The following is a 21,601-nucleotide window of genomic DNA, read 5'->3' as shown; positions in this document are numbered from 1 at the left end:
TGGAGATGGCAGAAATATCTTGTCTCACTTGTTGATGATGGGAACGGAAAGGGGAAACAAATCAGTTATTCTTAAATTTATTCTTAAAACCAGTTTATACACTACCCTCTGTCCTTGACAGTCTTGAGATAACCTTTTGTTTGTTAGAGGAAAATAGTCAATTCAGCTTACCTGGGTATAACCAGTGGCTCCTGCTCAGAACACTCACAAATAAGGCCAGCAGAGATATTCATGTACCATCAAACAACAAACTTCCAACTCCTCACTGCTACTCTGAAAACCTTTACAATTTAAAGCCACATTAAAACCTTAGTAAAACTTAGCTGATGATACTTTATAAAGGAAAATAGTAAATTTAAAGTAAATATGATTTTTTTCTTTTCTCAACAGAGGGATGGGACTCAGAGTTGATCAGAGAGAGGTGTATCTAGACAGCAGAATCAGTAGAGTCCAGCAAGATTACTAGGCCAGGCTTCAGAGGCCATGAAAGCAGGTGTACTAGCTCCAGCATCAATAAGAAGCTGCCAGTAAATTAGCTGATTTAAAGCACTGCAGAGCTCCAGTCCCCAGCCAGCTCACGTCTCCAAACCACTCCCAGAGGCACAGATTTCTGGAGAATGCAAATGTTACACATGGCTACCCAAAATCAGCTCAAGGCCAGCAGGACTTACTGGCTTTGGCAAGCACCTCTACACTGCCCTTCCTAGCAACAGGGGAATATTCATCACACAGTACTGCCTTGCTTGAATGCACAGACCCAGCTGATGCTCAGCACTGTGCTGAAGCCAATCAACCCTTAAATCTGGAGCCCCTATTGAGAGCTACCTGGGGTTTACAAGGTCAACAGATGTAGCCCGATACAAATACAGGGGCCACAGAGCTACGCAACAACCTTAGGTGATGCAGGAACACTGCCCAAACTGCAGCACAGGGGTCTCACCCACCCAGGAGGTACTGGTCACACATGCCCATTCACGTACATGCCAGCCAGTCCAGAGCTGCACAAGGGCTTCAGCGTTCCCTGTGCTCTGCGTGTGACTGCAGAGAGCCTGGAGAGTCAGCTAGCACCTGAGCAGCACCTACTTTCTGGGGCTTTTTGGCAACCTGGAAATCCCCAAATGTGCTGTGCTGCACTGCTAAGCTGATCTCATGCCTTTGGGCCACTTGCCCCCGACTGGAAAAGGCACTGGCGTCAAGTTGCTCTCCCGCAAGAGCTGTTCTGTGGCGGTCCCAAGCCAGGGTGATAGATGCTGCTGCCAAACCCAAGCAGGCTGTTCAGTGAGTTGCCCACACCCACAACACAGAGGTTATCCAGGGTTCTCCATTCTTTGGCATATCCCAAACTCCACCTTCCATTATCCTGAATAGAGTAGTTTACTTATTTTCCTCTTATTTGCTTCCCATTTGCTTCCTAACCTCAGTCTGGCATTCTTATTTCTCCAACCTGCATAGTTATAAAGGACAAGAATATTTGTATGCTGCTATAAGAAGAGAATAAATTATACTGGAAGCTGCAACAAAGAATACTGACCACAATCTTTGAAGTTCTTGGTGTGTAATTTGCTTACTTAATAGTTTGTATTAAGATTTAAGTGTTGGATTTCTAATATTGCTTATCAAATTTCAGCCAAACAAAATAGAATAAGCCAGGTGAACTACTCTTGGGATGATGAACTATCTGCAAGAATTTTTGATGCAAGTATGAGAACACCAAGAACTCTCAGTTATTCAAAAATTACGTAAAAGTCTGGAATTCAAGGAGTTTCAGTTCTCTAGGATCATATTGTAGAAAGTAAATTTTAGTCAGGATTGGGTGGCTCAAGAGATTTTAAAATAGTATTTAAAAAAGCAAGTGATTAATATCTGATCAACCACAGGGTAAGGACTAAAGAGCATTTAAGGTCTCAAACATCTCTGGGAACTAGCCAACTTAGTCTAATACTGTGGATGCTGACTCTAGGCAGATTTTGGATTTTCTCACGCAGTGATCATGCTTATGAGTAGCCTCCTCTAAATTTCACTAGAACGATTCCATCATCCTCCCCAAAATTCTTCATTACAGTTGTGCCTATGAAGAGCTGACGGCAGAGAGATACCAGGTTTGCTGATAACACTGTGCTGACAAATACCTTGTTTCTCTCTGTGCTTTTTTAACCGTGTCAGTGCGGTGTTTCTTAGTTACAAATTCGTGAAGGCAGAGACTTGAGATGCCATATAGCATTTAGCTTAAAAGGGGTGAGGGGATTCACACCAGTAAGTTGATACTTTGCAGGAAAACAGATTTTGATCACTGCTGATTGCATCATGCAAAAATCTGAGATGCCTGAAAATGGAGGCCAGGCATGCCTGAAGATATAACTCCTAAACTCCCTTCAAACTAATCATAATATTGGATTGAATTTTGCTGTTTGGGTTGTTGCAGACAGAATGAAAGAACAAGTAAAAACTGGTGCAATATTTCTGAAGATAAAGTGTCACCCATTCTAAAATAATTCCGCTAATACCTTGCTTACTCAAATTTTTGTTGGACTGCAACTCTTCTCCAAGAGGATGTAATTATTTTGCTTCTTCCTTGTCTAAAATCCTAGTCCATTGACATACCAGATTCCACCCAGTCACTATTCAGTAGTGCAAAAATAAAATACAGGCATGTACACTAAGGAGGAACATCAATCTAGCCTGACTGCTTTTCAGAAAAAACAGAACAAAACAAAACCCAGCCTCCTATGATAAACTTTATGTCGTGTTTCTTTTTTACATGTCTGTCACTAAACATCGCCTTTAGTCACAAATTTTGGGTGTTCTTTTGGCCCACAACATGTATTTATGTACTTCTCTTTAAAGAAGGCTTTTGTAAAAGTTCTGACAGCAGTCTCTGGGAATCATTCTGTTTTATTTGCCAGTTTGCAACTAGTTTTTGCAATTATTGATGCAATTCCTGCATTTTTTCATAATTTTTAAATGAAATATCAAAATATACAGTTTCCAATACATAGTATCAAGCCTGTAGTAGTAGTCATTATTTCCTTTTAATCTGCTTGTATTTTTTTCAAAAATAAACATGTTCAGGAAAGCAGAACAGTGTATGTCCAGTGAATGTGGCACTCTCAGGACATTTCAAGTTATCCTTTTCATGCAGTTGCCACAGTTTAAGAAGCAACTACTGCTTGACCTCTTTAAGGATAACAGGAGAAACTTAATGAAAGAAAACATCCCAGAATTGTACAAAAAGAAAGGGTTTTTTCTGCTTCTCTGTTGCCAAGTGAAAGTTGTATAAAGTACTTTTCTAGATCAGAAATTTAGAGATTTTATTAGCTGGTGCTACTGACCTGTGCAGATGGTTTTCTGGCACAGTTTTCACTACTTGTTTACAGTATCACCTCAGTTATCCAAAACTTCTTGTTATCCCCACAAGGGTCAAATTCCTGACACATATTAATTACACTGAAAATTGCCTTGGATTACTTGAAACCTCAAATAACTGAACCTATTCATTATCCTCCCTTTTAAATAACAGAGGACATGCTGTAGAGTGGTGCTAATACTTTGTGGCTGATCCCTGTAACTCCAGAAATTAATACATAAACGTCACACTTCTTATCTAGCAGGTCTGTCAGCTTTGGTCTGAAAACCAGGCTTGAGAGGTGGAGGACATTTATACTGTGACCCTGCTCACTGCTGTGGGCTGCAGAACAGGAGGAGATAGGAAGGACAGGAAGGTTAAAACCAAAAAACCACTGACCAGCATTCTTGATCCATGCACTGCTGGCCAAGGAAACAGAGCTGCTTCACAGGTCAGCTCTCCTTAGTTGCCAAAATGACCGTGAATCCCTCCCTTGGTCAGCCAAAGAGTAGGTGCTTCCTGTACGTTAAGTCTGTCCCACTGACACTTGAGCTTTTACAGTTGTGGTTACTGTACTTCACCTTCTTTTGCCCATCACTAGGCAATCAGGCCTGCAGCTTCTCCCTGAAGGCACTCACCAGGCAGCTTCAGAGGAACCTCTACAGCTGCATTATATCGGGGCATGAATGCAAAGATGAGAATGCAACGACCTACTGACAGCTCATGTATTTAGCCAACAGCAGGCATTAGCTCTAAGATCCCTAATGCTGTTGCTAGGCAGGAGTGGTAAAGTTAGGGCTGTTTTTGAAAAAAACAGCAAGCCTCCTTCCAACCAAACTAGAAACAGTATTAAGAGGACAACAGCAAAGAGGCAGCTTTCTTTAAGAGAAAGTATGAGAAATATCCAGGAACTCTTAGTAACACCCATAGGATTTGTTGGTTGTGCAGCCAAGCTACACTGCACCAACCAACCCAACAGTTATAAAAGGCAAGAAGCAAGAGCATCATCAGCCCAGACAATCGGTTTAAGGCCTGAAATTTGCTGCCTCACAACAGGTGCAAAGGTTGAGAGTCACAATTTGGCACTCAGTCCAATGTGCCTCTCAACACACCGATACAATTTTGCAACACATCAAGTCAAGTAACATCTCTCTCGCAGTAAAAAGAGACCAATTAATACCAAAATTACGACTAAAAAAGAAAAGAAAGGGGAAGGGGGAAAGCATCATGTTTACCATTGGTCTTATGGGTAAACCCAGGCTTGATTCTAAATTGTGCATGAGAACTAGTACAATTCAAAAAGAAAAGCCGAGATCATGAAGTAGCATACAGAATGGACTGAAAAAAGCTGAGTTGAACTCAGTACATACTTGGACGCATGCACACATTTAGCAAGTTCAATACCCTCCCCTTATTGAAAAGCCTGAAAACTCCCTTTCACACATCACACAGTAATAAATCAGCGTGCACCATTGCCCCAAAATAAAACAGACATTCGCGGTCTAAGTAACAGTGCTTCCCACATGAAGATGAAAAGGCAGAAACAAAAAAATATGTGGCAATAGTGAGGACTTTAACAGAATGACACTACTCCAAAGAGCTGAGGATTGCCTCTGTATTGCAATATTAATTTTCTAGACCATTAGTTATATTGCTTGTCCATAAATGAATTGTAATTCTCTTACTAAGCTGTGGGACAGATTTCCACATTGTATCACAAGGCTTTTCAGCTTTCAAGAGGTTGATAGTTAATGGTTTTGGTGTCCCTCAGTCAGATAATTCAGCCTACCACTGTATTTTCCACAAGCAGTTAACTAAGCTGTTTCCTCTGCAGCATTAATTTTAACAGGTTTACAATAGTACCATTAGACCTCTGGACATTTAAGAGGAAGTGCACTACAATTGGAAAGTACCATGCCAAGCAGGAAGCAAGTGGCTTTCATCCAGGAGCACTGAGGAATGCAGAAGACAAGGAGAATTCAGTGTCAGATATTTCAACCTCTGTGAACTCTTGAACACAGCACCAGACGACAGAATTTTACTGGGCTCTTAAACCAAAGAAATCACTGTGCACAGGTCTTTAAGGCACTGTTTTTCCACTAGTTTGCCTTTCTGCTTGTTTGCTTTAAATCAGGGAAACAACTGCAATGTGATCTTTGGAGCGAGACATGTTCCATCATCTGCATTCATCCTGCTAACGACATGCACATCATCTGACAGAAATCCAGAGTGCCTGGAAAGGTTTTCAGCATAGAAACCGTATGAACAGTTGCTAGCAGACATTAATTGCAACAGACTTCACCAAGTTGATTTGCAGCCAGGGAGGGGATTAGAGACAGCATTTTTCTGCTACCATCTTCAGCTCAAGGGCTGGGGTCACAACTGACCGTTGCTTGCTTCCTTTTCACAAGAGAAGTCAAAGGAAGCTTGAGCTTCCCTGGACCATTTTGAGGTGGCAGATCTGTTGGTCTGACCACACTGTGAAAACTGTACTTGCTTGCCTCCCAGGGACTCGTCAGATTAAGAGCTATTGGGAAGACACCCTCCCTTTTCACACTTCCAGTGCTACTGTTATCCAGTTATCAACATTCTCCAGATCATATCACATGGACCTAGCTCTTCCCTGTAGCAGATGCTAGATGTCACTGAAAAAGACAGTTGGGGATCAGAGACAGTATTTATAGCGCAGACCTACAGACTCCAACCTGTGAGAGGCTTTCCAGAATTAGGGTGTGAGTGTACTACTAAGTATAGTTTTAAATACAGTCAACCTTTAAATCAAGGATGTAAGTAAGGTTTGCGACTTTCACAGGTTCCTGTGTCCTTTGCTTTTGCCAATGCCTTAAGGAGTGCATCTAAGTTTAAACTCTCTAGCTGCAGTTTCAGAACTACTTTAAACTGATCGAATGACACCTCCTTTCCCAACTTGGTGAGCCTCTTCCTTCTCTCCTGCCTGCGTTCTGCTCATACTGTAAGATGAAGGGTATTTTTCAGCCAGATCAGCTGCCCACTTCAGCTGATAACCATATGAGTGGTAGTGCTGTCATGGTAGAAGGTGTACGAAAGCCAAATTCAGAGCAGCTGAAAACAACCATAAGCTCAGGTCCAGTTTTTATTGTTAAGGACAAAAGCCGATACTTATTTAACGTCAAGGCATGAATAGTTATAGCTCTGCTTATTTTAAGTATGTTGTCCTAAACAGATGCAGTACACCAGCTAAGTGCTTCTTTTTACATCCTCATCGGTAAACTAATCAATTTTGCAACGGAAGACACCTAAAAATCGCAGGTGCCTGGATACAACTGCAACAGTGCCACATTCATCATAGGACACAGGTGACACATTCACAGACTCAGGGCATCCAACACCTTCACTGAAAATTCCTGAAGATGCTCCCGAGCATGTGGTATTGGCCCAGCTATTAAGAGGAGTCATAAGCTTCAAGAGCAGGATTTGTTCTGAAGAGTATAAATCATTGTTCAGAAGGCCTTTTGTTTCTAGGACAACAGCTCAAGGAAGGCACTGGATTGTTCACTTCATTTAGTGAAGACTTAAGCTACATGGCAAATGGCATTTTGTTTGTTAAACTATCATTTTTGATACTTACAGATGCTTAGAGATTATTCTTCAAAAGTTTGCCATTTCTGAAATACTCACTCAATCAGAGTCATTAAACCAACATAAGGCAAGTCATGGCTGAACTTGTAGAAGGACTCTTTAGCATCTGAAAGCAAATCTAACAATTAATCCAGTGGGCAACCTACATTTTTCACGGGTACAAAATGAGCTCCAGCTGACCTCTCCAACCCAAGGAAAGACTCTGTCATTTATAGTAAAGGTTAATGCCATGATAAGAGCAAGTTCATGTTTCAGCTGCCTAGCATTATAGCTTCAGCAGTAATGTTTTTCTTTTTGCTATTTTCAAATGTTATCCCTGGAATCCTTCACTTTATTAAACTTCCTATGTCAAAAAAATAAAAAGTAAATAATCATTACACTAAGCCTTTATTTATATCCTTTTATAAATAACAGCTTTGTGAGTCACTTGACAGCCCCAAAACAGGTAGACTCTTTGCTTTTAATCAAAGACTTTTTCCTAAAGCATGCTAAGGCTGGGCAAGAAAAGGGTGTCTCCGTAAAACAAACAGAAGTTCCAAATAAGGAGATCCACTGCAGTGGCCATCCTCTCTTGGTCTTAAAACAGAGAAGGCTCCCCTTTACCTCTATATTTGCATATTAACATTTTAAATTATTCAGTGTGTATAAAGCTAATTATAAACCTACTGATTAAATTCATGGTTCTTGGGAGAGCAGTCTAAAACCAGACTGAGAATGACACAGGAATGCCTGTGATATTTTTGTAACAGTTATTTATTATTTGTACTAACATACTGTCTAGGAGTCCTGGCTACAGAGCAGGACTCATGGGGTGAGGTGTTAGACAAAAACAGACTAGCAGATGATCCTTGCCACAAAGAGCTTACACATATTATTAGCATTTGGCCAAACCAAGTCCTGACATTCTCAGCAGCAGAGCTCAGCAGGCTCAGGGCACAGCTTAAGCTGACTGTGAAACTGCTACACCTTTGAATCCTAACCAGTCCAGTTTGAGAATGGGTCTCAGCAACACGGTGAAGTTTGCATACATACGCAGCAGCTATGGATCACAGCCATCCTTCATCTGTGTACTGCAAAACCTTACCTATCTTGGCTGGTGCCATCCTCACCCAACAAGGAAATTGTTCAGGGTACTCTGCTAAATGAGAGGCTTCAGCTTATAACAAGGGAAAAATTCCTTGACACTGGCAGAAAAGGCCAGTAATCCATAGCATGACAAGGAGTGGTCCCAGCCAACAAACAGCTTAGCTTATTGAGCGCACTGTAAGCACTCCAGCTAAGGAAAAATCCGGAAGAAGGGACTTCAGGGCCAACAGTGAGGTCAGTCTTCCAAAGTCCCAGCTGAGTTCTGGCTGAGGCCAGTGGTGCAGGAAACACACGAAAACTTGTAAGGGATCAGTAATGGGCAATTTGGAAGCAAACCAGGTGCCTTCACTTCAAGTTTCACCTCCAGACATCATAAATGCAACACTCCAGCTGGTAGCTGAGGACAGAAGGGACTGCTCATGGATGTTAGGGACAGCTCATGAGCCACCGAGGGATAAGGAATGTGAAGACTACTAGGAGCTGGCTAAACTCACTTCTCTGAGGATGTGCATTACAGCCAAACACAACTCGACCATCAAAAGCAAATAAACAAGGTGTTTTGTCTGTTTTTCTATAGTTTATATATTTTATTAATTTCCTATTGTTTCAGGCTCTCTTACGTCCATACATCAGATTAAAGTATAAACTTGGAAGCCTGGACAACACAGGCTGAACCCAATGCAGTAGTGGAATACGTCTCTAGCACATTTGCTGTCAGATCAATGATTAGTTCCCAGCATCAAAAGTATGAGGGTTTTGGAGCCAAACCCAAACCAGCAGAGTAAGCATACCCATTTCGATCAATAAAATACTAAATGAGATGCCAGCATAGTGTTTTGCATTTGGCTTACTTGTTTATCTCTAAATGGGAAGAGAGCAATGCTTTCTGGACAGCATTTGTATGGCTAATTGGAAGCAATAAAAACCTTCAATCCGGAATAAAAAGAAAATGGCTGAATTTCCATGTAAAGTTTTAGGTTTTATTGGTTTGCATTTCATTTTCCCCCCAATGCTGTTTCTTCTGTGTTTCCTGCCAAATTTGAACTGATGGCTGTTTTCCTCTTCTGCGATGAATTAACTACAGCTTCACTGCAGATTGTTCCACACAGACTCTTTACAAACAGTGTGGTTAAGAAACACCTGTTAGTTTACTTTTGTATTCTTCATGTAACATAGAAATGTTTATGAGTACATAACGTACAGCTAAATTCATTAAAGAGGAATTTTATAAGGTAGCTCTGTCCAGCTTAGATGACATCAAAACAAATAGGCAGGAAAATCTAAATGAAAAATGAATTTAAAGGCAGGGTCTAAAAAGCCTGGGAAGTAAAAAAAAACATACAACATAAGCATAAAAAGACAATGATGCAAACCATTTATTTTTTTAAGGATACTACTGCTTTAGTGAAAAGATTCAATATATATTCCAGTATGTGGTGAGACAAGGCACACAAGGCTGCTCCAAACCACTGGCCAGACCCTAAATACTGCTTTAGTCAAATATTCAGATTTCAGAACTGAAGGCAGACACAAGAGGTGTAGAAAAACCAATTACCATTTAGCAAGGAAGATTCACAGAAACCACGGCGGAATGGTTTGCACAGCATTTTGCTATGCTGCTGACACTTTGCTTTCCATCAACATTCATAAAAATGCTCTTGGGATGCAAGTGCCAAGAACTTTTTGTTTTTAGATAGTTAGGAAATTTGGCTTCCGTTTACTTCACAAGTACCACAACTTAGATAGCAAGACGTTTTTATGAATACAATTGTTCTGGGAAATGAATATGTCCAGCAGTGAGTAGTAGTACAAAACAACGAAACAGAAATTTAATGTATTATGAATCTATATATTACAATAGGAGCAGGCTCTTTCTAGAAAGTGCTAGAATTAAAGGGAAAGTGATAAATTTAAGAGAAAAAACAAGAAGATAGTTTTTGAAGAAAAAAATTAGTAACAAGGAAGTATGAATGGAAAAAGTGATAAAAATAATGCACATCAGATTAAGTTCTTTGTATTTCTCTATCTTCACTAATTATTTTTAACTGTGTGTAATACACTAGACTTTATTTGGGTCTTGTAATTTTATTTTGAGGTTCATATCTGCATGAAAAAACAAGATCTCATTTGCTGAACTTAATTAGTAGCACAAACTCCTGGAAGCTAATAGAATGATGAAATGTCTTTGAGATAACATATGACATAAAAAACCTCAAACCTATAATTTATGCAATATTACAGCATAAGAGCAATCTACCAATACCAGCAGACAGGTAGCTGTTCTTAATAAGGTTAGTAACAAGTTCCCAGAGAACACTTTGCCAAGAGAAACTTCCTAGGAAAATAATCAAAGAAAAAAAAAACAATCTTGTTTTCAAAGGAACAAGCTTTCTTAAACAGCACGTTACAGTTCTGTTCATCTGGGTGCAATAACCATGCAACCAGGTGACTTTTGCAGAGCTATTTTTTCCAGTGCTAAATCATACAGATGTCACAAAGTTGAGGACCATACACAAACTGAACACTGGATGCCACAGTAAACAGATTTTTATTCAGTAGTGCTGAAATGTGAGCCAAGATCCAAGCTAGAGTTCATGTCTCCATCTTTGTCTTGACTACTTCCTACTATTATATGTGAGAATCTCTCACACAGCCTCTGAAGTAAGTGTCTGAGCTCCTGTGGGGATTGTTCAAGGAACTGAAGTAATGCTATAAACTCCCCTAAACCCTGTCAAACAAAAGATAAGGCAGAAACCTTTTCTTTTCTCACGGAGTGACATTATTCAGGGACAGGAAGCAAAAACCAGAATCTTTTTTAAGGGAAAATGATAGTCAACATACAGTGGTTAGCACTGTAGAGTAAAGCTTATCTACAGTGATGCTGGTAATTTTTTATTTCTGGAGAAGACTTAATAAGCATAGCTGTACAAAACTGCAATTAGTAGAAACTTTAAAAATTAGTTGTGTTCACATAGAACATCATATGAAGTGAAAGAAACCAACAGCAATTCACTGAAAAAAATCACTGGTTTTGTAAAAATCACTTAATTATATTCATTGCACTCTAATAATCCATCTTTGTAAGCCTTGTGCAACTTCATATGGTCTTTTAATTAATAGCTCAGCCAAAATACTTTTCCAGCCTTTTACAATTAAATACATGAAAGGATGCTGCTGGAAAGCTGACAGTCTTAAAACAAAGATGCTCAGTATCAATTTCTCACATGAGAAAATTTCTTCTGGCAAAAAGGCTTTCAGCAAATTCTGTTACTCCTACCTAGGCCTAATATGTTCTTTGGATGTTTTGTGAATTTGCTTTTTGGTGGGAGCATTAGCTTTCAGGATTAATGAATTCTGAACAGGAATGAGAAAACGTTTCATCAAATTTAATACTGTAAGTCTGAATACCAAACCACGGGTCCTACGTTTTCTTTCATTAAAGCAATGTATCATTTCTGCTGCGATAACAGAAGCAGTCGGCACTTCCGGAGATCAAAGAAAATTACAAACAAGCCTGCCAAGCTGAACATATGTAATTCCATATGTAATGCTGCATACAATCTACATCCTGACTCAGACTAGCAACTAGACAAAGATCATCTTTGTGTATTTATATGGCCTGCGTGCTTTGTTTGGTGGTGCGCAGATCCTTCAGTTCTTACTTTAACACTACAACACTATAACCAATAAATTTTACTTACATGATTGGTGTTCTGGTATACAAGACCTGCAAATAAACCATTCCCTCTTAAACCACATGAGGAAGTCACTGGTGAGAATTTCAGAGTAACTGCAGATTCATCTAATTTTAAATGCCAGGAAAAGTTTGAAGAATTTAATCTCTCAACACCAGACCGGTTATACATATTACTTCACAGCAGTGTTATGAGAAGTCACTCAAATATGAATTCTAGGCAAAATTTTTACACCCGATCATAATCCCAGATGAACACCTCAGCATTCTCTGTTATGGGCTTCAAGTTCACTGTTACTTTCCTTCGATAAAGGATACTTCTTAATTTTTCCTTACAATAACAAAGGAGAAAAATAGACCATCGTCTGGAGAATTAGACTCAAGTAGGCATTTTGTAGAGCTACATAATATATGACTGTTTGTGTCTCTGGAGGTTAAAGATGAAACAAAAGGCACTTTGAGTACTTCACAATTACTCATAAGTTTTAGCTCCAACTCTAAAAAAAAATGTATGTATTGTCTCTACTTCTGAACTAAATACTTATTCTATCAGCTACCAGGGAAAAATTAATTCTGTTACAACAATTAGGTTACACTTTTTAGGCAGAAACAGTATCTAGGAGTTCAAAAGCACATATCTCACGCTATGGTGAAAAGGTACTGAAGCTTTCAAAGCATTTCCACTTCTACTGGAGGAAATTACATTCACTGGGGTGAAATAACTGGCAAGAAGTAACTATTTACTATGTCAAGCCAACCAAAACTAAGATAATAAAGAAAAATTGGCAATAAATAATGTCTCTCATATATGGTCAGCTTACTAGGAGGTATAACAGCTTCTGGGCTACAGTGTCAATATTTTAATTCTTTTTCAGACACACAGACATGGCATGTGTAAGTGAACAGAAAAAGATTCACTCTGTGCTCAAATATACTCCTGATGTCTGTACTTTAAAATAATACACCATAACTAAGCATAACAGACTAGAACACTTGATCATTTAAATTCACATGCAATCCTTAAAACAGCCACTTACCACTGTAACTAAAAATGGCAACAAAAGTTAGCAGGTATGGAACCAGACACTTTGGAAAGCTAGGGGAAATTCTGATGGTTTGTTTTGTTTGGACCAATTTATTCACATAACAGTAGATTTAAACGTCCATTGGTAATGTTCAAGAACTCAGAAGCAGTGAACTTTTTTTAATAGCCTAATTATTTATTAGGAAAAATATTTAGAAAAGTAGTTACTAAAGGGAATCAGAGGACACAACTACAGAGGTAATAAAGTCACACTACAATACAAAAAAGATGTGCTGTATCATTAATACCAGGAAAACTGCTGTTTTTCATAATGCTTTGAAAATATACATCTTGCAAGAGATATATATCAAGGAACAAGAAAATACACACATATAATGACTTTTTGCCATGTCCCTCCTGCTACAACCACCTTACCTTTGGGATTTTACATATGAATAAGGAAAAAACTCAATGTAATTCAATATCATCTTCTTAAAACAGTCATAACAAAAATTGAGTCTTTCCTGAAAGGGAGCCAAGGAAAAGAAAACTGCACTACTGGTACTTTTTGCAGCTGTTTATATCAAATATTCCTTTCAAAGAGGACTGCAAAGGAATAAAACTAGATGGGTTTTAGAGGCAAAAAAAAAGGCACACAAGGAAACTTTAGAGAAAGGGTGGTGGGGATCAAAAATTAGATCCTAAAACGAGGCAAGGCAGTAGTCGTGCAGAAATATGTCAGCCTCAAAGGCTATATAATAACACAGAACCAATTTAAAATGAAATGTAACATGGTCGCTAATACACTGAAACTTTTTAATGCAGTTTATAAAAGGGAATGTTAACTTCAGCTATCAGCAAGTTCTGAATCATGCACAACTAAGTTACAATGTGAGCAGTGCCAGAACAGAAAGGAGCCATGTCTAAATCAAGGACTGCCACCTGCTCAAGGACCCTCTTATTCCCAGTTAGAATTGAAAATAAAATCAATACAGCCATATTTCTATGCAGCTAATCCTGTTAGACCCAACACCCACTCAATACCCCCACTTTCTGCCCCAACAGCAACCACAAGACTGTGCCACCACTTGAGGTGACCTCCTGAGGACCCAGTGCTCCTGACAGCCCATGAGCTGTCAGCACATCCTCTGTGGTCTTCTTTGCTTATAACAGATTATGACCAACTTTTTTGCTGCTCTTAAGGTCAACATGAAACAGTTCCCTAGATAGTCCTGCAATGAATGTTATCTGCAGACTGTGGTATTTTTCGGGAAAGGGAAAATGAGACAAAATACACAATTACAGTTTTCTTCCTTTTGAAAAACTATCTTTTTGTGGTGATGGTTTCTAATGCATGCATTCCAGTTTTTCTAAAGCTAGCACCACAACTGGAAAATTACATATAACCAAGAAGATTTTCTTCCTCTAAAAATATACTCTGCCTCTTGAATACTGCCCACTTGCGAAAAAAAAAAAGACTGAAAGGTCTTAAGGTGACTACACAGAGAGTTCAGATTTCAGAGGGACTGTCTGAGTTTACTAGGTTAGAAGAGTTCAAATTACAAAAATAATTGCTATCTGAATCACACAGTCATAAAGTCAAGGTGCAAAAAGCAGCACTGAAATATTTTCCTCCATTCGATATACTCACCAAACCTGCAATGGGAGTCGGTAGTCTATTGATCTTTTTTACCAATCCCGGCTTTATTGCATTCAACAACCTGTTATGAGAAAGGAGTATTTGTGAGTGGCAAGTCACAAAATTTCAAATTATCAAACACTTTTCCCAGCACATAAGGATTTCAGTATGGCTGGAAAAGTCTCCCCTTTCTCCCCTCCTGAAAACACTCATGGGCACCCAAATTCCATCATTGAAATGAAGAAAGACTAGAATGGAAAATATCCACAGCACAGTATCTCAAGAGTATTTATTTTGTATTCTAAATTGATCTAGATCACATCAGTGACCCAGACAGACTGGGTGAATTTTGTCATGTCAGCCTGCCTTCACTGCCTACAGACAGATCACACCCGGAAGAGCCTGAGAGCAGAAACCAAGGCAGCATTCAGGTCTGGTAGGAAACTGAGAAAGGATGCACACTTTATGGGCGGCCTGTCTATTTTTCTGAATCTTTACTTGACAGTAAATGCCATCCTTGCATATATTGTGTAGAATGGAGGTCCTCATAAATCACAGATGTGAGAAGACAAATAAAAAGAGAGTCTAGAAAACCCCCACCTCAACATGAAAACACCATTATGCCAGTGATACCACAGCTGAACACTGTTTAGTGTTCAAAGATTAGCAACCCCCTAAAACCAAGTTCCTCACCACCCACAAACACACGTGTGCTGACAGTTCATTGCTAGAATACTCAAAAAACTGACCAAGCCTCTAAAAGTGAGGAATTTTAATTAAAAATCCTGTTGCAACAAACACTGTGTCTTCACCACCCTTCACCTAGGAGAAAACCCTTACACCTTTTATCAAAAGAAAAAATTCAACCATTTCCATCCATCGGGAAGAAAATCATCAGGTCAAGACACTGACTTCAAATTCAAGATCTCTGAAGAGACACAAAGATGTCTATTTAAATTTAAAACTCTCTAAAAATGAGAATAGCCACTATGGAAGAGAGGAACCTCATTTTGTGCTGACATGGTCTCTACACAAGAGCAGACTCTTCTGACAGCTTACTGTGGTAGTAAAGTCATTAATATTTAATATTTGAGAAATCTTGCTAAGAACTTTAAATCCTAACTAAAAGAATATTCCTTTCAATTAAAAGCTAACGGCCTGTGATTGTTTCCAACTCCCTGCTTCTGAGCCAGGATAACACAGGGTGTGACACTCCTCAAAGCTCCACCAAGAGCCATCTCTCCATAGTGACATGTTATTTGCTGTTTGATTCCACAGGGCTGGGGCAGTTTGCAAGCTCATGAGGGAGTTCATCCCTCCCAGGGTGGACATCTGGCTTTGTGAACATTGAAATTATTGTTTTTCTTCATATCTTGCTTTTTCTGTCTCCCTGAAACAATATATAGGTGGGGTGTCTGCGATCACTTGGGCACAACAGGGAAGCAGAGCAGGAGATGCTGTTCTCAATATTCTCTATGATTGTAGTTAGTAAACCTGTCCTAAATTGTACTCGTGTTATTACACACTTTAAGTCCCCACATCTCCAACACCATCATATATCAGGAGTGGCAACAAAGCCAACGTGAATGACATTTTTGGGAGTTGGGGGGATTTTTTTGATCTTGAAGTTAAAAACCCTGTAACCTAAGCTCATACAGATTGCTGTACTATTCCTGCCTTCTGCTTAAGGTAGAATCTAACACTAATGTACTAAGAACAAATGAATGAATACACTTTTATATACAAACAATTCACTTTTCCCCCCTAGATGCAGAGAATGGCAAGAAAAGAACTGCACTTCTCCTATAACCATTATTTTATTTCACAGATTGAAAAAAATTACTTGTTTTTTCCACAAAAGACACTATGTTATTTTTTGGCCTCACACAGCAGCAATCTTATAAAACTATTATTTTCCATTTAGCTGCTACACGTACAATTCAATTTGGGTTGTTTTTTTTTTTTTTTTTGTTAGAGGACTTCTTTCCAAATACTGTAAGTCTCTTGTGATTCCAATCCTCAGTCTGCCTATTCTGTCTCAGGAAAAAACGTATTAGCTAAATCTAATGTATTTCTTTATTACTGAAACACAAATATATCAGGCACCATAACAAATATTGCAGGTGCAGATCAAAAGTCACAGACAATAGTAGAAAGTAAAATAAAGAGATCTTAATGGAAACCTCAAATGTCAAACCCCATTCTGAATAAATCTTCAAAATGGCTTGTACAGACTTCTCTGTGAAATACAGAAGGATAAATTGAGAGGAAGAAAAGGAGCAGGGAACGACCAACATTTTTGATCACTGTTTGGAGTCTGAAGAGAAAGGAAATGGGATGGGGCAAGATGGAAAACCCTGCTGGAAACAAAGTCTGGCACCAAACCCCTCAGGACCTGCTCACTGCAGAACATGTCAAATGGAGGTTTCTTCCAGAGCAGACAGACTGCTTCTGAATTATTGCCTCATCTAGAGTGACAATTCAGATGCCAAGACATTGAGTGGTTTAAGCTTGCTCTGCTACCCACCCAGCTGAAATGTTGCACTGTTTATGCAGAGTGCCTCAGTGGTCACCTTTACTCACAGTTACTGTCCATCCCTGCTTCAAAAAAGCCCCTAACTACACCTCTTCCTACATAGCTCTGTAGGAAACTAAATTTCCTGTGCTGATTTAGACTCACATAGAGTATGCACCTTGATATGTAAAGTTTTACCAGCTCCGGTAGGTTTGTGTTGAAATATGGGGCAAGAAGACCCTTCCCCATTTTGCACTGGGGACCTGGCACAAGGCCCGTGGCCATGGCCTAACAGAAAGACTTTGCAAGTGAGAAAAAAACACTACCCCACACCTTCCCCTGGCAGCCTCTGACAACTGCAGTCCCATGCTTTCTTGCCCTACCAGTCCTAACCAAAGGACTTGGCTGCTCTAGGCCTTCCGTCCCTAACCATGTCCTAGTTTAAAGAATTTTCATGAGAGAAAACCTGCAACACACACCTTCCTCTGGCACTCCAATTGCATCTGCAGCTCCAGCCTGTGTCCCTCTCTCAGTCCTAATCTTTGACTCATTCTAAGGTGAAGACACTCAGACATGATAACAGCAACCAAGTTCAGGGAGGAAAAAACATCTGCAGTGTAAACCTTCCCCCAACCCCACAACACTGGCCCCACTTCAGCTATAGCTGTAGGCAACCAGTACATGGCAGTGCTGCCCAGCCTGCTGCACTGCAGGCAGCAGCGGAGTCAGACATTAAGTGATCATCAACACCACTGTAACCAGAACCACCTATTTTTCTGCATTTAGCTGCACAGCAAGTCTAGATACCTGCACCGTATGCATCTATGGACAGAGAAGAATTCCACCATCTGTTGTCCAGTCGCATGGTTAGCTCTGAAAATATTTTATGGCATCACATTACTCCCTCTACCACAAAAAACAAACAAGAAACCTCACCAACTTTAAATACTTCTGGAATCACAAATTTGTTAACTTAAAAAAGCATGAGAAATCTTTCTGAATGGATTGTTCTAGGGCATTAAATCAAATCTTTAAAAATCTATTTGTATTTCAGCAATCCCTGAGAAAGGTATGGAAAAAAGCAATGGCAAGACAAGTGTCATAGGAGCAATGTAGAACCCATCAGCTTCTACATCAGCTGAAACACACACACATTGTTTGGTGCCTTATTTTCCCAACATTTACTTACATTATAAAACTTAATTATATCACTTTGATAATGAGTCACAGAGGACAGGCAATCAATGTAAGCCTTGCTACAACATACATTTAAGGTCCTATTCACAGATCATGTTAGACAAGTTACTTTTATCACCCATTCTTGCAGCAGGAAGGCACTTTCTCAAAAAACACACCTAGCTGATGGAATAGTAAGATCCTTTGCCTCAGACATCTGATCTGTCTGGCCAGTTTAGCAATACTGCTTAGTCTAAGGAAGATACTGCAGTCCCTATGGGCAGTTTCAGATAGAGTTGAAGCCTAAAGGTCCTGAGTTGAGGTACTTTGAAAGATAACTTGCTTCTCTGAGTACCTTCCAGCTCCTGCTGACCCCGTCTGATACTCTTTCTTCCAAGAAAGCAGTCCTTTTTCTTGTGCAGTAAAAATCATCCGAGCTCAAGTATATTCTTCCTCACAAAGGCGTCTAGGGCAGACACATTGCTCACTCCTAATCTAAATGCAAGACACCAGTCTTGCCCCCAAGCAACCACTAGCTGCAAGTCCAGATTTTCCCAAGCACAAATTTAGTTCAGGTTTTTGTACAGCTGTGTTCTTCAAACATAGAAAATCCTCAAGTGGATGTGCATCTTCTAAAGAACAATACAAACCCTTTGTATTACTGTGTACCACATTCTGCTATGCCAAGGCTGGTGAACTATTGTACAAATAGAGTGGAACTGTTGAAGTTAGATAAAAGTGTTCATTTTGTCGGGGTTTTTTGTTTGGAAGCTTTGGGGGGAGTGGGGTGGTTTGGTTTTGTTTTTAAGGTATTAGTACTATTTTCATACTCCTGCATCTAGAAAGAGAGATGTGAATGGGACAAAGTTCAACTAAGCAGTCCTAAGAGATAACAAAATAGGATGATTTTAAATATTCCATTATTTTCTCCTTTTTCCTTCCCCTTCAGTAAGATGTCACTAATGTAAAGTCTGATACCACATGGTGAGGGAATACTGGCTGAAAAAAAACATAAAACAATTTCCTTCCATACTGTTTTCAAAAGGAGAATGTAGATACATTCTGCAAGCTTGCCTGTTTTAGTAGCTGGGTTTTGGTGTTTAGTAGCTGGGGACCAGAAGACATTTTGGAGATAAATGGCAAAACAAAACTAAAACTTTTTAAAACTCTAGCTTTCAGCCATCTTTTTTCTCACAGAAATCATTCTGGAGCATTAACAGCTACTTATGCAAGAAGTTAAATCGCACAAGAAGGAAAAATGAAAGAACAGAAAGATAAAGACTGTAATCCTTCTTCCATTGAGTCTTTCTGCTACCTGATATGACCAGTGTTTCTCTGATATGACCAGAGGGAAGATATGATAATGAAATCTCAAGTAACTTTTTAACAATAAAAGCAGTAAAGACAAGACAAAAAGCAATGCAGCTGAAATAGGTATTAAAAGAATCAAAAAATATGATGAAGAAAAAAACCCCCAACTAATCAACCCCAATCCCACCAAACACCCAAAAGACAATAACCCAAACCAGGATAAAACTAAACATCTTCAGGGTCCATCCACAAAACCTGAGTCTCTACATAAACATGTGACCTATTCTCAAAGACTTCAGGCACTCTGTGAGGATTTCTGCTCACCACCCCTATCATGTATGTACCTGTCCTGAGTCAGGACAATCCTCTGTTCTTCACTTCTCAAAGTTCTCCTGCCACTTTCAGTCCAACATAGAATCATACAGGTTGGAAAAGACCTCAAAGATCATCACATCTAACTGTTAACCCAGCACTGCCAAGTCCACCACCAAACCAAGTCCCTAAGTACATATCTTTTAAATACCTCCAGGGATGGTGACTCCTCCACTTCCCTGGGCAGCCTGTTCGAATGCCTAACAACCCTTTAGATGAGAATATTTTTTTTCTAATACCCAATCCAAATTTCCCCTGGTGCAACCACACACTCATTCTCCCTTTTCCCTGTGCCAGCTGCTGGCTTGGACTCTCCAGTCATGGCTAGGCTTCGCGAACGAAGATTTAGGAATGCTCTATCCACATTTGTTACAAGGACTCTCCAGTAACTAGCTGTTAAATGAAGCACAGTAAGACACTGCATAGAAGCTAGAACATTACCTGCCTTACCTTATAGAAACCAAAGGGCACAATGGAAACGGAAAGCTGTGCCATCCCCACTCGTAGGGAGAAGCTAGGTCACTTCCTTCCCCCGATAACAACCAGCTCTGATAGGTACGGGAAGAATCAATTGCTCTATTTGATGTTGTCCCAAGGTTTGGCTTTCCAGGAGATAAGGTATCTCCACAGCTGGACAGACAAGCTGAAATCAGTACTAGCCACTGTGTGACTAACTTAGTAGACCTTCCTGGGGTTGTTTATCACAAGTTAAGAATTTGAAAAACTTCTGCCAGGAAGAGAAGGCATTTCAGGCAACAGTTGATAAAAGATCTAATGGAAAGCACCAATAAACTGCCCATGAAATTCTTGCAAGAAAGCGTCAGTCAAGAAAATATTCAGAGGATGGCTGCCAAGACCCAGCCTGCAAAAAGATCTTGTTTTTAAGAAGAAATGGAAGAGAAGCACTTTCAGAGAATTAACTTCAGAAACAGAAAAAAGAAAAGTTGAAGTGATGTGTGCTCACAGATCAATCCAGGCTGGAGGGAGAGGTATCCAACAGAGGTCTTTGCTCAAGTAACAGATCATATTCATAAAAAGAAAAGCTGACTAATGATCTGATCTTCAAGTAAAAGGGCATTTCATATTTGAGAGTTAAGGAAATTCTATCCACAGTAAACCTTCACGGAGACATTTTGCTGTTCAAATTGAGTTTTACAGACTTACATTCTAAGAAGCAGCCTTTAAGCATTTGATAATTATTAGCTCAGACAGCTTCAGTGTCCACACTTTTTAAACTCATGCTCTCGTGACAGCTCCAAAATGCTGCCAAATAGTTGAAAAGAAGAGAAAAATCCATTAATAATCTTAAAGATAAACAAATCACACTGAAACAGTGAACAATGAAAAGTCAAAATATTTTGTTGCAAAAGAAGAGGCAAAGAAGTTTCAAAATATAGAGATGATCTGGAGGTGACAAAAATATTTTTTGGAAAACATTCTTGAGTGAATGATGCTCCTGACACCATTTATGTACAATTAGATGAACAACCTGCTTTTTCAACAAGCAGGGCAGAACAGAGTTTGTCCTATAATCCAGTCTGATAAGTACAAAGTGAATAAAGACCTATGCAAATATGCAGCACTGAGAAAACAATATGCCAAACATGGGTCTTGCATGGGTCTTGCTCTGCCGAAGACTAAAAATATGAACAAGACAGAGGCCTTGCAAAACAGCTCAAGAAAGGCAAAAGGGAAGATTATGTATAAAAACCTTCACAAGCTATTCATACAGAATTTACCATCACAAGAAGTGATGACATAAAGAGCATCCCATGCACCTATACATTTACCATTCATACACAGTTTTACACTGAATAGCAATG

General features: G+C 39.5%; 1 protein-coding gene across 1 annotated transcript in view; it reads right to left on the bottom strand.

The window, feature by feature from the left end:
* Positions 1-21,601, bottom strand: part of LIMCH1 (LIM and calponin homology domains 1) — a 111,792-nt gene that overhangs the window by 84,791 nt on the left and 5,400 nt on the right. Inside the window, exon 2 of the mRNA XM_029963001.1 lies at positions 14,417-14,486. The gene's annotated coding sequence lies outside the window, so the exon portion shown is untranslated. The remainder of the gene's footprint in view (positions 1-14,416; positions 14,487-21,601) is intronic.

This window comes from Manacus vitellinus, unplaced genomic scaffold (assembly GCF_001715985.3).
Source record: "Manacus vitellinus isolate BGI_N305 unplaced genomic scaffold, ASM171598v3 scaffold_0_pilon, whole genome shotgun sequence".
NCBI lineage: Eukaryota > Metazoa > Chordata > Aves > Passeriformes > Pipridae > Manacus > Manacus vitellinus.
This window is presented reverse-complemented; position numbering and strand designations above follow the sequence as displayed.